The sequence below is a fragment of the Lemur catta genome, chromosome 1 (assembly GCF_020740605.2).
Source record: "Lemur catta isolate mLemCat1 chromosome 1, mLemCat1.pri, whole genome shotgun sequence".
In the NCBI taxonomy this organism is placed as follows: Eukaryota; Metazoa; Chordata; class Mammalia; order Primates; family Lemuridae; genus Lemur; species Lemur catta.
The window spans coordinates 109,473,964-109,487,774 of NC_059128.1; positions in this window are offsets into that span (position 1 = coordinate 109,473,964).

Below are 13,811 nucleotides of genomic sequence, written 5' to 3' on the forward strand. Positions count from 1 at the left end.
CACCAGAGAGGAAATGGCAGCTGCAGCGAGCCCAGGGCCCTACTCACTCATCCCGCAACCCCATGAGGCCAGCTGTGACTTTAATACCCAGTTAACAGATGGGCAGACTGAGGCCTCAGGCCCGGATGGGACCTCATGGCTATTTTTTCCTTCTGGTTTTCTTAGCTTTGGGACGATGCAACCACTTGAGGCCGGGAAGGGAGTTCCTCTCGTCCCTCTGTCACCAGCTGCCTCCAGCCCCAGAAGCCCACCCCTAGGGCCCCTGAGACCCCAACCGGGCTCTGGTCTTGCCTGAAACCTGCTTCTCCTGCAAGGTCCTCGACTCGGGGACAGCCCCACTAGTAACACATCTTCCTCTGGGAGGAAGAATTCAAGTCCCGGTGTGGCCGTCCTGGGCGCTGCACCTGCTCCAAGCCAGGAGCGCCCCCAAGTCATGACAACTATACGTGTCTCCAGACACCTCCAAGTGTCCCCGGAGGCAGAAGCACTCCGGTTGAGAGATGCTGCTCTAAACCCTTCTATGGCTCCCCAGCACCCTTTAAATGAAGTCCCAGCTCATCCTCTCCCTTCTGTCCCCACCTCTGGGCATCTGCACATGCACATGCTGTTCCCTCTGCCTGGGACCTGGTGAACACAACCTTTGGGTCTCAGTCGCCTCTTCCAGGAAGCCTTCCCAGATCAGCCCCCAGGCTGGGCAGGGATCGCCTCCAGCCTCCCACAGTGTCTGTGTGTCCCCCGTGAGCACCCTGCTCCCCTTGTCTTGTAGCTGCCTGGGTAACTGTCCTCCCCCACTGGGCTGTGAGCCCTGGGATGGCAGGGCTGGGTCTGTCCTGTCCACTTGACTGTGTTTCCAGCATCCAGCACTGGGCCCCATATCCAGTAGGAGCTCAATAAATAATAAAGCACTTGTGATGTGCCAGGTATTGTCATAAGTACTTAAATTAAATCATTTAATCTGCACAACACCCCCCCCAAGGGGTGAATGCTCTAAATAGGCCCCTTATACAGAGAGGGAAACTGAGGCACAGATAGGTGAAGTCATTTGCCCAGAGTTAGGGAGCAGCAGGGTCGACACTGGAACCTTCTCAGTTTTATTTATTTTGATGATAGTGTCGAACTGGGCTGGGCGCAGTGGCTCACGCCTGTAATCCCAGCTCTTAGGGAGGCCGAGGATTGCTTGAAACCAGGAGTTCGAGACCAGTCTGGGCAACACAGCAAGACCCCATCTCTACCAAAAATAGAGAAAATAGCTGGGAGTGGTGGTGCCTGTAGTCCCAGCTACTCAGGAGGCTGAGGCAGGAGGATCGCTTGAGCCCAGGAGTTGGAGGCTGCAGTGAGCTGTGATGACACCACTGCACTCTAGCCCAGGTGACAGTGAGAACCTGTCTCTAAAAAATTTTTAAAAATGCAATTTTTGAGGGCGGGAGTCTAGACCACCTTCAGGATCAACCCTGATACCTGGCTTCATTTTACCCTTGATCTGGGGTTACCGGAGGCCTGGGCACCTCCCCCCACCCCAAGACCATCTGTTTCTCTCCGTGAAACTCGAGGCGCCTGTGCCAGCAGCCGCCCGGCGCCCGCCTGCCCGGAAGCGGCCCCACCACCTGCCAGGCTGGGGCTGTCCAGCACCTGGCCACAGGGAGCCGCCACCCGGGGCCAGGCATGGGGGGAGCCGCGTGGCCAGCGTGCGCACCCCACGCTGTGCAGGGTTTTCTGTGACATCCATGCACCCACGTGTCTGCGTGCCCGTGGGGGAGGGGGAGCCTGCCTGCAGCCCTGGGGACATGCCTTCGTGCCATGGGCTCCAGAGGGGGTGGGACAGCCGGTCACAAAGTCTCACACTGTGGTGGGGCCCCTCTGCCTGACCCCTAACTGCCGCTCCAACTCTGCATGCCATCGCACTGCACAGATTGGGAAACTGAGGCTCGAGGCTCCGGGATGGAAACTTCATCAGGGCCACGCTACTGCATTTCCCCTTGCTGGGAGCTCCCACCTGTCTGGGACCCTGGTCCACTCCTGGGGCTCCAAACCCCCAACCCTGTCTACACCCGACACACCCACAGCCCGGGGCCTCCCCCAGCTCCAGACATGGGGCCCAGCTGCCCTCGATGTTGTCACCCAGGGATCCCACAGGGTCTCACCCTTAACTACGCCAGCCCTCTTCCCAGGAGCCACGTGGCCTCACTTACTACGGCCCTGTCATCATCCGTCACCATCGGTGTAAATTTCCTAGTTCAACGCTCCTCCCACCTTCTGGCCCGCGCGCCCGGGCTGCTCCTGGCCCCGGTGCTCCGGGATAGATTTTAGGACCAGCTTGCAAGTTCCAAAACAAACAACAAATAAAACAAAAACCTGCTGGGACGCTGGCTGGCATGGCGCCGCGTCTGTAACTCAAACCTGGGAGAGTCCGGCTGATGGCGCAGGCCACGCCTGGGGGTCCGTCCCCAGCTCCCCTGTCCCCACCGGTTCCTGCGACCTCACATCCGACATCAGCATCCGCAAGTCCTGGGGGCGCTGCCTTTGGATTTATCCGGAATTCTCTCAGCTTCCCAGCCCACACCCTGGCCAGCCCCTGCACGGCCTGCCTGGACCAGCGCTGTCCCCTCCGCCCTGGTCCCCAGCTCCTGATCTCAACCCTCAAGTCTGTACTCCCCGCAGCAACCGCCAGGGGGCGCCTGTGAACACTGAATCAGGGCTTGTCCCTCCTCTGCCCACAGCCCTCCATGGCTCCCACCTCCCTCAGGGTCAAAGCCCAAGTCCTTTTCACTGCCCACCTGGCCCTGCACAACCTGCCTCGTCCCCTCCACTCACTCTGCCTCAGGGCCTTTGCACTGGCTGTTTCCCCGCCTGGCATGGCCTTCGCACAGTTACACACATAACTCACTTTCCGTTTCAGGTCTCTGCTGAAAAGTCGCAACCTTCTCAGAGATGCCCCCTCTCGACCTCCTCGCGTTACCCCACGACCCCTTAACACCCTCAGAGCCCGAGTTCTGTGCCTTCGGCCCTTTGCATCTCCGAATGTGGTCCTCGAACTAGCGGCATCAGCATGACCATTAGAAACGCAGAGCCCGGCGTCCCACGTCTGCCCAGCCGGAGCCTGCGTCTGAGCAGGACCCTGAAGGATCCGCGTGATGGCAGAGTCGGAAAAGCTTGGCGCCGCGCAAGGACCCCTCCAAATAAAACAGTCCCCTGTCCATCAGCCTGTTCAGGGCCGATCTGGGACTGTGAGCCCAGTGACCACAGCGCTGGGTGTGTTTTGGCCAGTGGCATATCCCTGCAGGGTCTGGCATGCTGTCGGTGCTCAATAATTGCTTGTTGTACGTGAAGAACGAATCATCAGCTTTGGGAGTTGAATGATCCCAGATCTGTCCCCCCCACAACATTTCCCACCTTCTCTGCAACAAGCACACGTGCCCGCATGCGTGTGCACACGTGTGTGCAACGGATCGTGCTCACACAAGCCCCAGAGAGCGGCTGCCTGGGTCCCCACTCTGCACCGAAGGCTCTCCAGCTGCCACGCCGTTTCCGAAGCCCCCGGTTAACTGCGTCTATCCCCCTTCCTGCCCCACCCGACCCCGCCAAGCCCAACCTTGCCAGCCGGTTGGGGAAACTGAGGCGCAGACAGACAACATTGCCAGCTGAGGAGCCCCCAGGTTGAGAGCTTTGGCTCCAGAACCGCACAGCCCGGGTTCAAACCCCGGCTCTGCCTCTTACCAGCCACGTGACCACAGAGAGTCACTTCCCCCTTCCCAGCCTCGGTTTCTCCATCTGTAAACTGTCATGAATAGAATTCCAACCCTAAAAAATCGGGACAAGGAAAAAGGACATAATCTAAACCAACGTCATCTCGCAGAAACCCCACCTGCACACCCCCGTGCACACATGTGTGATTTTAAGGTCGAAAGGAAGTAGCAGGTTAAATTCGTTTTGATACCACGTTTTACTTAACCCGACAGCTCCAAAACGGTGTTACGTCCACTCGCAATCCTGGACATTTCACATTCTGCTTTTCATACTGAAAACGGAATCTTTGGGATCCAGTATGGATGTCATGCTTCCTCATCTCCATTCGGAGCGGCCAGGCTTCGAGAGCTCAGCAGGCACACGCGGCCAGCGGCACACAGTAAGCCCTCAGCAGGTGTCACTTGGCAATGTTATTATTATTGCAATCGTTTTTATTCAGAAAAATATCAACCAGGTACCAGTTTGGAATTGGAGGGTGTGGCCCCATGCTCCCTTGGGACAAGCCTGCGGCCAGGGGGGATTCGCCCAGCCTCTCTGCCTTAGCAGAGAAGTTCTACTTTCAGTCTACCTTGAATCCTTCTTGCCTCCAGAAGTCAGCTAGCTTGGTCCCCTGCTCTGGCCCGGTGGGCACTCCTAGCCTGGGCTTTGAGATGTCCTTGATGGGCAATGCCTATCTTCCTCCTGTCTGATCACTCCCACCACCAAGCACCCCAAGCTCAGCTCACACCCTGACACTGCCCTACTCAAAGGCCTGCCATGGCTCCCTAGTGCCCCACAGAAGAAAGAGCTGAACTTCACACCTCCATGTTCAAGGGCACCTCCCACCCTGGGAAGGACTTTAGCCTTCCTCCTGCCCTCATCTCCTGCCCAGTCCCACCTCCAGGCCTTTGGTCAGCTGTCCCCAAGAGGCCCTCCCAACTGCCCAGACACATCATCTCACTCTTTGTCCTTGAAGCCCCACAACTGAGTCCTGCTCACCAATCAAGGCCGTGTGTGGACGTTGCCTCCTCCAGGAAGCCCTCTCTGACCACTCAGGCTGTGCCTCAGTTTCCCTGGGTGCCCCCGGCCATGGCCCTCCCTCAGCCCCACCCAACTTCACCAACCTGGAAGCAACCGCATCCTGCCCTGGCCCCCGGGAGCCCACATTGGAAGCTATCCACTCGCTCACTTGCTTAGCACTTATTGAGCACCTGCTGTGTGCCAGACACCATTCTAGGCATGGCAAGCACAGTAGAGACCAAGAAAGCCACAAAGCCCCGCCTTCGTGGGGTACCCAGTCCAGTGGGGAGATGGGGTACACACGTTACCCAAGAACGGAACTCGGTAACTTCTGACAAGGATAAATGTCACGGTGCAAACGCAGAGAATGATGGGAGTGCATTGCCAAGGGGCTGCTCTAGCTGGTGGCCGGGGGGACCTCCTGCAGCAGAGGACATCTGTGCTGAGGCCAAAGGCTGGCCGAGGTGAGGGGGGCTCTGCAAAGGCAGAAGCTCGGAGGCTGGAACTGCTCAAGGAACAGCAAGAAGGTCTAGGTGGGTGGGGAGGCAGGTACGTCGCGGAAAGGACCCCGGGGGTCTCTGCCTTTTCCAGAGGAGACACTGACCCTCATTTTTTTTTGAGACAGGGTCTCGCTAAGTCACCCAGGCTGGAGTGCCGTGGCGTCATCATAGCTCACTGCAGCCTCTAACCCCTGGGCTCAAGCGATCCTCCTGCCTCAGCCTCTAGAGTAGCTGGGACTACAGGTGGGTGCCACCATGCCCGGCTAATTTTTCTAGTGGAGATGGGGTCTTGTTATGTTGCCCAGGGTGGTCTCGAACTCCTGACTTCAAGTGATCCTCCCGCCTCAGCCTCCCAGAATCCTGGGATTACAGGCAAGAGCCACCGAAATCAGCCTGAGCCTCGATTTTCTTGCCCATAAAATAAGGCAGCAGAACGGGGTCTGGTGCACACGCATCTGCTTTATGTTAAACAGCCTTGCTGTGTGGCCTTAGGCCAGCAGCTTGGCCTCTCTGGGCCTCTCTGTACTGTGATTAGGGACACGGATCCGAGCCAGGCTTGGAGCCGCCATTTCTCCATCTGCCACAGGCAGCAAGGCTGGGGGCGGGATGCCTGTCTCCTGTTCTGCAGGAGCTCCCTCTCGGCCCTGGCCGCCCCGGGTTTCTGGCTCCGGGGCCAGCGTCCCCGGGGGGATCGAGTAACCTGGCAGGGTGGCCGGGCCCCTGCGCCACCCAGGTCTGGTTACAGGCTCTGCTTTCAGCTGCCTCCTCCAGCTGCCCCGTTCACCCCCGTTGAAGCCATGCTGGGCTCGGGGCTGTCTAGGAACTTGGCAGAAAGGCCAGAGGGAGTCCCTGTGGTCCCTGGACAGGGCATGTGGGGGGCAGAGGGGAGAGGCCCCGAGTCCCTCCACGCCCACTGGATGCCGGTTAACTCATCCCTGCCCAGCCTGGGAGGCGGCTAGCGAGTCCCCATCCATTCCTGACACTCACTGAGTCCTCAGCTGGCACAGCCTCAGTTTCCCCATCAGGGAACCGAGCAAGACAGACCCCTCCTTGGGTAAACGAGCACCGCCTTGTAGATGCTAAATTAACTGTCTTGACCGCTGTGCAGCCTTGGGTTAGACCCTTCCCTCTCTGGGCCTGTTTCTGCCTCTGGAAAACAGGGATGAGCGTATTGGCTCCATGGCGGCAGTGGGATCGCCGCCGTGTCCCCAGCATGCATGAGGCCTGGCACACAGTAGGCGCTCAACAAATCCCAGCTGAATGAATGCCCCAGGAAGAGCCCTCGCTTATAAAATAGTTGCAAGGACACGTTCGTTCCAGACTTCTTGCACACCTACTGCATGCCAATAGGGCTGGAGAGCCTGTGTGTCCGGGGCTCGACACAGAGCCGGCATGCAGCAAGCGCTCAATTAATGCTGAGCGTCTCTTTTGAAGAGGTTGGTGCTCAGAGCTGCCTTCCACACCCAACTCACAGCAGCTCAGAAGAGCAGGGATTTAGACGAGATTTAGGAAGGCCCTACCTACTGCGCGCCAGGCGCTGTGCCAAGCCCTTCACAGGTATGAAGAGCTTAATGCCCGCATGGTCCCTCATCCCCATCCACAGATGGAAAAGTGGAAGCTCAGAGAGGTTAAGCCACTTGGCTGAGGTCGCACAGCACGTGCGGGCGGAGCTGGGATTCACAGGCTATCTTGCCTCTGCCTGCCCTTTCCCGGGCACTCACAATGTGTCATCTGCCCATGAGTGTGGCACAGCCCAAATATTTTACAGAAAACCAAGAGAGGCTGTCCCTGTCCCCAGACCACTCAGGAAACCAGAGGGGTGAGACCAGGTGGCAGAGCCAGGACCTCAAGTGGGGACATGGATGGGTCCCCAGGGCTCCTGGCCCAGGCGGGGGGGTGGAGGGGCTCCCGGGTAATTAATTTTAATCACTGTTTGGAAACTGGGCTGCCAGGAGCCAATTGGGAAGCAGGGACTTATAATTAGGAATTGGGGGCAGGGGTTGCAACGACCACTCAGAGGAAATTAAAGTGTCATTTATGCCCTGGGGGTAATTAGAGGGCCCAGGAGGGGGTAGCTCCCAGGGGCTGGGGCAGCCTGGGAATCTGGATGGGATGGGTGTCAGGCACCCACAGATTCCCTGGGGACATGGGTCCTGCCCTGGAACTCCATTTGCAGCAAATACAGAGGAGCCGGGCCTGCGCTTGGGCCCGGTTTGAGGGGACAGAGAGAGGTCAGGCTCTATTATAGGGAGGACAGAAAGAGAGACAGTCCCCAGCTTTGATCTAGGGGCGGAAGACGGGAAGCCCTGCCCCTGCCAACTTGGGGTTCCGGGAGCCCCTCTTCCAGAATTTCCCCAGCCACTGCCCTGCCCCAGAAGCCACGTCCAAGAGAACACAGGGGTCGCCCAGTGGGGCAGGAGCAGAATAAGAGGCCGGGAGGGGGTGGCAGGCGGGGGGTGCCAAGTGCTGCTGGGAAAGGGAAGACCTGGCGAATGAACTTGAAGAAGACAAAGGCGGGAAACAGGTCCCAAAGGAAAGGCCCTGGGGTCAGAGGGGACCACAAGTCTTGGTGAGTCAGGGCTCAGGAATGGCTGGAGAGGCTGGCAGAGTGACATCAGTGCCGGGGGATGGGGGCGTGAGAACTGTCCAACAGTAGAGAAGAACATCGAGGGGCAGGGCTCCCTGGTTTATGGGGTGACCTCACGGCATTTGGGGCCTTCAAGGGGGAACAACAGCAAATATTTACGGAGTACCTACTGTGTACAAAGCCCTGACAAGAAGGACCTGATTTAGCCCAGTCAGGAAGGTGGGAGAGGCTCTTCTGACCATTTTATGAGAGGGAAACCGAGGCCCAGAGTGGGCAAGTGATGTGCCCAAGGCTGCACAGCTAGGAAACAGTCTACCACCCCTGGGGTCAAAGCACAAGACCTCCCTGCAGCCCACCAGGCCATGCACGACCTGCCCTGTTCCCTCTCCTCCTCCCCTACTCCCTCTCTTCCCCTCCTCACTCTGCTCCTGCCACACGGGCCTCCTCACTGTGCCTCCCACACGCCAGGCTCCGTCCTGCCCCAGGGCCTTTGCACGGGCTGTGCCTCTGCCAAGATTACTGCTCCTCCAGATCTTTGCGTGACAGCCTGCTTCTCATCTTCCAGGTCTCAGCTCAAATGTCACCTCCTCAGTGACACCCTCAGCTAAAACAGCCCCGCCTTCCCAGCCACTTCATCCCGTATTGCTGTCTCAGGGCGCTGAGTATACTTGATTTGCCTGGTGTCTTTCTCTAGTTAGTGTCTCTGTCCCCATTTGGCTGTGAATTCGACAAGGGCAGGACGTGCAGTTGGCCTTGGCCATTGCTACGTCCCCAGCACCTGGCACATAGTAGGTGCTCATTAAACATCGGTCAATGCATCACATGAGAGCAAGTCCCCCCCCCAGCTCCAAATGAGATCAGGGCCTGCATTCTTTTGTTTAAATGATCAACCCTACAGGAGACAGAATAGCACCCTTGTTTTACAGATGGGGAAACTGAGGCTCAGAGTGGGCATATGAGTGAGTAAATGAAGAGATGGATTCCAACTGGGAGTCTGATTAAACTGCTGTGGCATCCACTAAGGGCAACAGTGCAGAGTGGTTATCTTAACTGCCCCAGGGGCTATGACATCTTGGCCTCCATGGAAGGGAGGAGCCAGGACCCACTGAAGGGAGGAGGTTCTTATGCAACTATCAGAAAATATGTCCTCCCCTGGAACTCCTACACATCCGTCATGGCCCTAGCTGCAATGCCCCTTCTCAGTGCATCTCCTCTGATTCACGTAGCACAGCCCTGCTTTTCCCCAGCCCTCTGCCTCTGCCCTGACCCCACGTAGCATAGAGGGCCAGTGTCTGCCTCTGTTTCCCCTCCCCTAGCCTAGAAGCCCCTTGAGGGCCAACCAGACACTGGAGTTGAGGTTTTGCCTCTGGTTCACTCAGCACGGGGCATGGTAAAAAGTGGGTACTGAAAGTATTTGTTGACTGACTGACTGATCACCCTGTCCGCCCTGAGCCTGGGCCCACCTGAGCACCCACAGTTCTCTGGGCTTCTGTATTTGGGAAGTTCCTTCGTAGGCCGGCCTTTGGAAGGAGGGCTTAGCCAGGCCACAGTGCATCCTGGGAAATGTAGTCCTCATTAGACCAGGAGGACCTCCTAGCAGGCCCTTCGGATCCTGGGGCCAGATGGGGAAGGGGCATTGAGGGTGGCTAGTGAGGGGGGCCGTGTCTCTGCCCAAAGGGCCATAAGAGGGGGCCCCAGCATCCCAGGCCACTTCCCTGGGTCGTGCTAACGTCTGCCACTTTATCTCACATCCCGGGAGGGGAGGTGATGAGGGTCTGTGATGACAGAAGAGAGGCTGAGGTTGTTCAGGCCCCGCTGCACACCGGACCCCAGCTCTGGCAGCCAAGCCCGCACTGTTCGGGAGGGCGGAGGCGTCTAGGCTAGGGGTCTATTCCGGGACAATTCAGCCACAGGACGTGGGGCAGGCAGTAGAGCCTGTGTCCCGGGTTGCGTCAAGCCTTAACTGTCCAATTGCTGCTACACAAAGACAGCAAGGGTGGGGAAACACACCCACAGTGGCCAAGAGAAAGCCGCAGCTGAACCAAATCCCACCTGGGTCTTGGAAGAACCCAAGTCCGAAAAGCCACAACCCCTTAAAAACAGCTCAGAGTTTCATACTCGCGGTCTCTTAAACGTTAGAGACGTTCGGAAAAACTACCATACCTGGAAATCAAAAATGAATCCAGAAGGTCACCTGGGCCTGACCCATATCACGATTATTTCCCCAGGATTCTGGAAAGATGGCTGTCCGACTCCCCTTGCCTGCCTCCTGGGATGGGCAGCTCATCACCCCTTTGAGCATCGCACTGGTTTCCAGGAGCCTGTCTCCTGCTAGCGACCCCTTCCTTGCAGCTGCTCAGGTCTGAAATGTTACTCATGTCCTGTCCCTGCTCTAAAACCGTCCATGGCTCCCTACTGCCCTTGGAATAAAGTCACTCCTCAGCCTGGCGTTCAAGGCCATTGCCCTCCCCTCAGGTCTCAGTGTCCTTGCCTCCTATTCTTAAAATAGTGCAGCCACTCAGGGCTTCCCCAACATACCCTGCCATAGTCATTCTTGCTGTCCCCTCCACCAGGAATGCCTGTCCCTCTCTCCCCCTGGCAAAATCCTTCTCATCCTTCAAGCCTGGTGCAAGCACCCCCTCCTCCAGGCAGCCTTCCCTGCTCCCACCTGTCCCGACCAACTGGCCTGTGATTTTCTCCCTCCAGAATGGCCCCTTCTGGGCCCACAGGACAGGACCACACCCAGGGTCAGCTGGGGACATCTTCCTTCCTGGGAGACGGGCAGTGACCGGCATATCCTTCAGTCCCCAGGGACCCAGCTCACCTGTCCGGCAGGCTGATGTCATGGTCACCTTTCCAAGGGCAGTTTGATTTCTATCTTCCAGGCCCCGCCCCAGGTAACCCCAGCAACTCCTGCCTCAGCCCTGGACGGCCACTGCAGACACCACATCGAGTCTCTAGCACCTTCTTTGCCCATCGGACAGAGGCAAGGACTAAGCTCCAAGGGGAAAGGGCCCCTCCCAGATGACTTAATATCTCCACTTGGAGATGCCGTCTCACCTCAAAGCAGAGGTGGTGACAAGGACTGGTGGGTGCTCAGCCCCTGCAGAGGTAGGTGACAACTGGAGGAGGTAGAGTGGGGCAGTTACAGATCCAAGACAGTGTTGTGTGACCTTTCTCTGCCTCACCTTAAGTCCTAAAACCAGAAAGCATCTCCTGGAGACATTGCAGCCCAGAGAGTGATGGAGACCTGCCTGAGGCCACACAGCTAAGCCCCTCCTCTCAAAGCTCCGGGTCTAATTCCTGCACAGCCCAGAGCTGAAGGGGAGGGGAGAAGCAGGGACTCCAGGGCGACCATCACTGGCTAGGGGCATCCTGGGATGCAGGGGGATGGCAGGGGGTCTAGGGTTTCAACTGCCTCCGCGGGCCTCAGTTTCCCCATTTGCTTTTAAGAATGGGCAGGTTCAGAGTGGATGTGCTACAGTTTAATGAGGCTTATGCCAGGCTGCCACCCGACTCCCAGCCAACTTCCTAGCGAGCTTAGGACCCCCTCCCAGGTGGGTCCTGACCCCAGCCTTGAACCCCCAGCCATCTCCCCACACCCCGTCCGTACTCTCCCTGGACAGAGTTTAAAGCAATTGTACAGATACACCCAGAAATCCCGCCCCTGGGAGAAATAGGGTCTCCTAGCATGTGGGGAAAGCAGCTGCGGGGGTCCGTGGGTGTCGGGGTCCCCCAGGGTCCTGAATTTTTATTTTGGAGGCGGAATTTGGACCTTTTAACAAGGTGAGTGAACCCAGAAAAATATGAAGAAATGCACTTTTGCATACGGGGTGGGGCCTCTCCCTTCTTTCCACTTGACCCCAAACCCAGACCCCCCAAAGCCTGGGAGTGCCCCCCTAACTCCAAGCCCCAGTTCCGCCTTAGTCTGGGGGTCAAAGATGACAACTTCAAGTGGACAATGTCAAAAAGACAGGCCATATGGGGGCGAGGGTTTGGGAATGCCTCCCCCAACCCCAGGACTCTTGCAAACGCTCCTGGCTCTAGCATTTATGGGTCCCGGGCAGAGGTGGGGTTCACTGCACTAGCGCCCCCTCTGGGAGGTGCCCCAACTCGGAGGGCGCCCGGAGGCGGAGAGGACAGGGGGGCACGTGACCCCCACCCTGGGGACCAATCAGCGCCCGCAGGAGGGGGCCACACTCGGCGCCCCCCACCCAGCCCAGCGCGCTTGGAGAGAGACGTTTTCTTTGTCCCTTTGTCAGCTCTTGGGGGGCTCCGAACCCTCAGGCCCCCACTGCCGCGAGGGGATCCGGACTGGCTGGCCTTCTCCCCCCCACCACTGCGGCCCCTCCCCCGCCACCAGGGCCGGGGACTCGTTCCGTTCTGGGCCGGGCAGGAGGCCGGAGGGGACTCGGGCGCCCAAGGTGCGGCATCTGGACCGCGGAGAGGGGCGGAGGAGCCCCACAGTGCCGGGACCACCCCACCAGCCCCGGGTCGCCCTCGACTTAGCTCTTAGGGTCCCGCCCCCCAACACTAGCCCCCAGCCCCGGCCCGGAGGCCCCAAACCTGCCCCGAACCCCCAACCTGGGCCCAAATCCAGCGCCCCAGCGGCGCAGCCGCGAGCCCCCATCTTTGTGCCTCCTGCGGCCCCCCCGGGACAAAATCTCCACCCGCTGCGGAGCCGACAGAACCCCCATTATAGCCTCACATGCAGGCCCCCCGTCAACCATCCGACCCCCCCCCGCACCCGGCTGCGGTGCCATTGGACACCCCCATGATGGAGCCTCATTCAGCGCCCCAGGCCAAAATCCAGCCCCTGACAAGCGATGCTGCCGGACCCCCAGACGCCACTCCGTGTAGCGCCCCCCTCTCGAAGCCAGCCCCCTCCCCAGCTGCGCGGCGCACAGACAGCGCCCCCGAGCCCCCTCCCCGGCCCGATCCACCCGCTCCCGGTGGCAGGGCCCTCGGGCCCCCCCCAACCCGCGACAGCGCCCGAGCCGGCCACCCCAGCCCCCAGCCCGGCCCCCCGGCTGCGCACCGCCGGACGCCCCCGTGGCAGCGCCTCCCCCGGCCCCCCGCGCAGACGCCCCGGGGCGCTTACCTCGGAGCCGCGGCGGCCGCGAGTGCGCGGGAGGGAGCGAGGGCGGCAGGCGGTGGGGGGGGGCCGTGCGCGCACCTGTCCCGGCCGGGCCGGCTCAGCCGGGCATCCCGGGGTGGGGCGGGGGGCTGGGGGCGCGCGTTCTCCCCGCCCCCGGGCCCGCGGCGCTGCGCTGGGGGAGGGGGCTCAGCCCCGGCCCCCCGCGCGCTGGCGTCGGCTCCGGGGGGGGCGCTGCGCGGCGGCCGGACCGGGGGCGCGCCGCGGCCGCATCTCCTCCGCCCGCCGCGGCGGCCGCTGCGACTCGCGGCTCCGCCACCTCCGCCCCCCCTTGCCAGCAACCCCCCCACCGAAGCCCGGCTGGAGCCGGGCAAAACCCGGCCCAGAACGACGGCGGCGCGGAGCGGAGCGCGGAGCCGGGCGGGTGGCTCTCCGCGAGGGGGGTTGGGGGCGCAGGGGCGAGCCAGGGGGGGCTCCCTGCTTTTTTCTCCAGGTGTTGAGCTTAATTGGGCCGCCCCAACTTCCTGCTCCGGTCCCTTCTGTCTAAACTCGCATCCCCGGTACCCTTCCCTAATCAGACTCGCAGGGACCGCGGGCTGACGCAGTGCCAGGACACCCCGGGGTCCGGTGGCCCCCTTCACATATGGGGTCAATTACTCAACACACAGGCGTTCCATCCGACAACACCCACTGGACGTGTGAGGAAACTGAGGCTCAGGGAGGCGTCTTGTCCAAGGTCTTGCAGTTAGTGGTGGGACAGGGGTTTGGGCCTGAGGAAACAGCTGCAGAGGTCTCCGTGGTACCTCCTGCCCAGTGGGGCCGGGCCCAGAAGGAGGTTTCTTAGGGGCTGCACGTCCCCCCCACCATGGGGAACACTCTTGCCCCC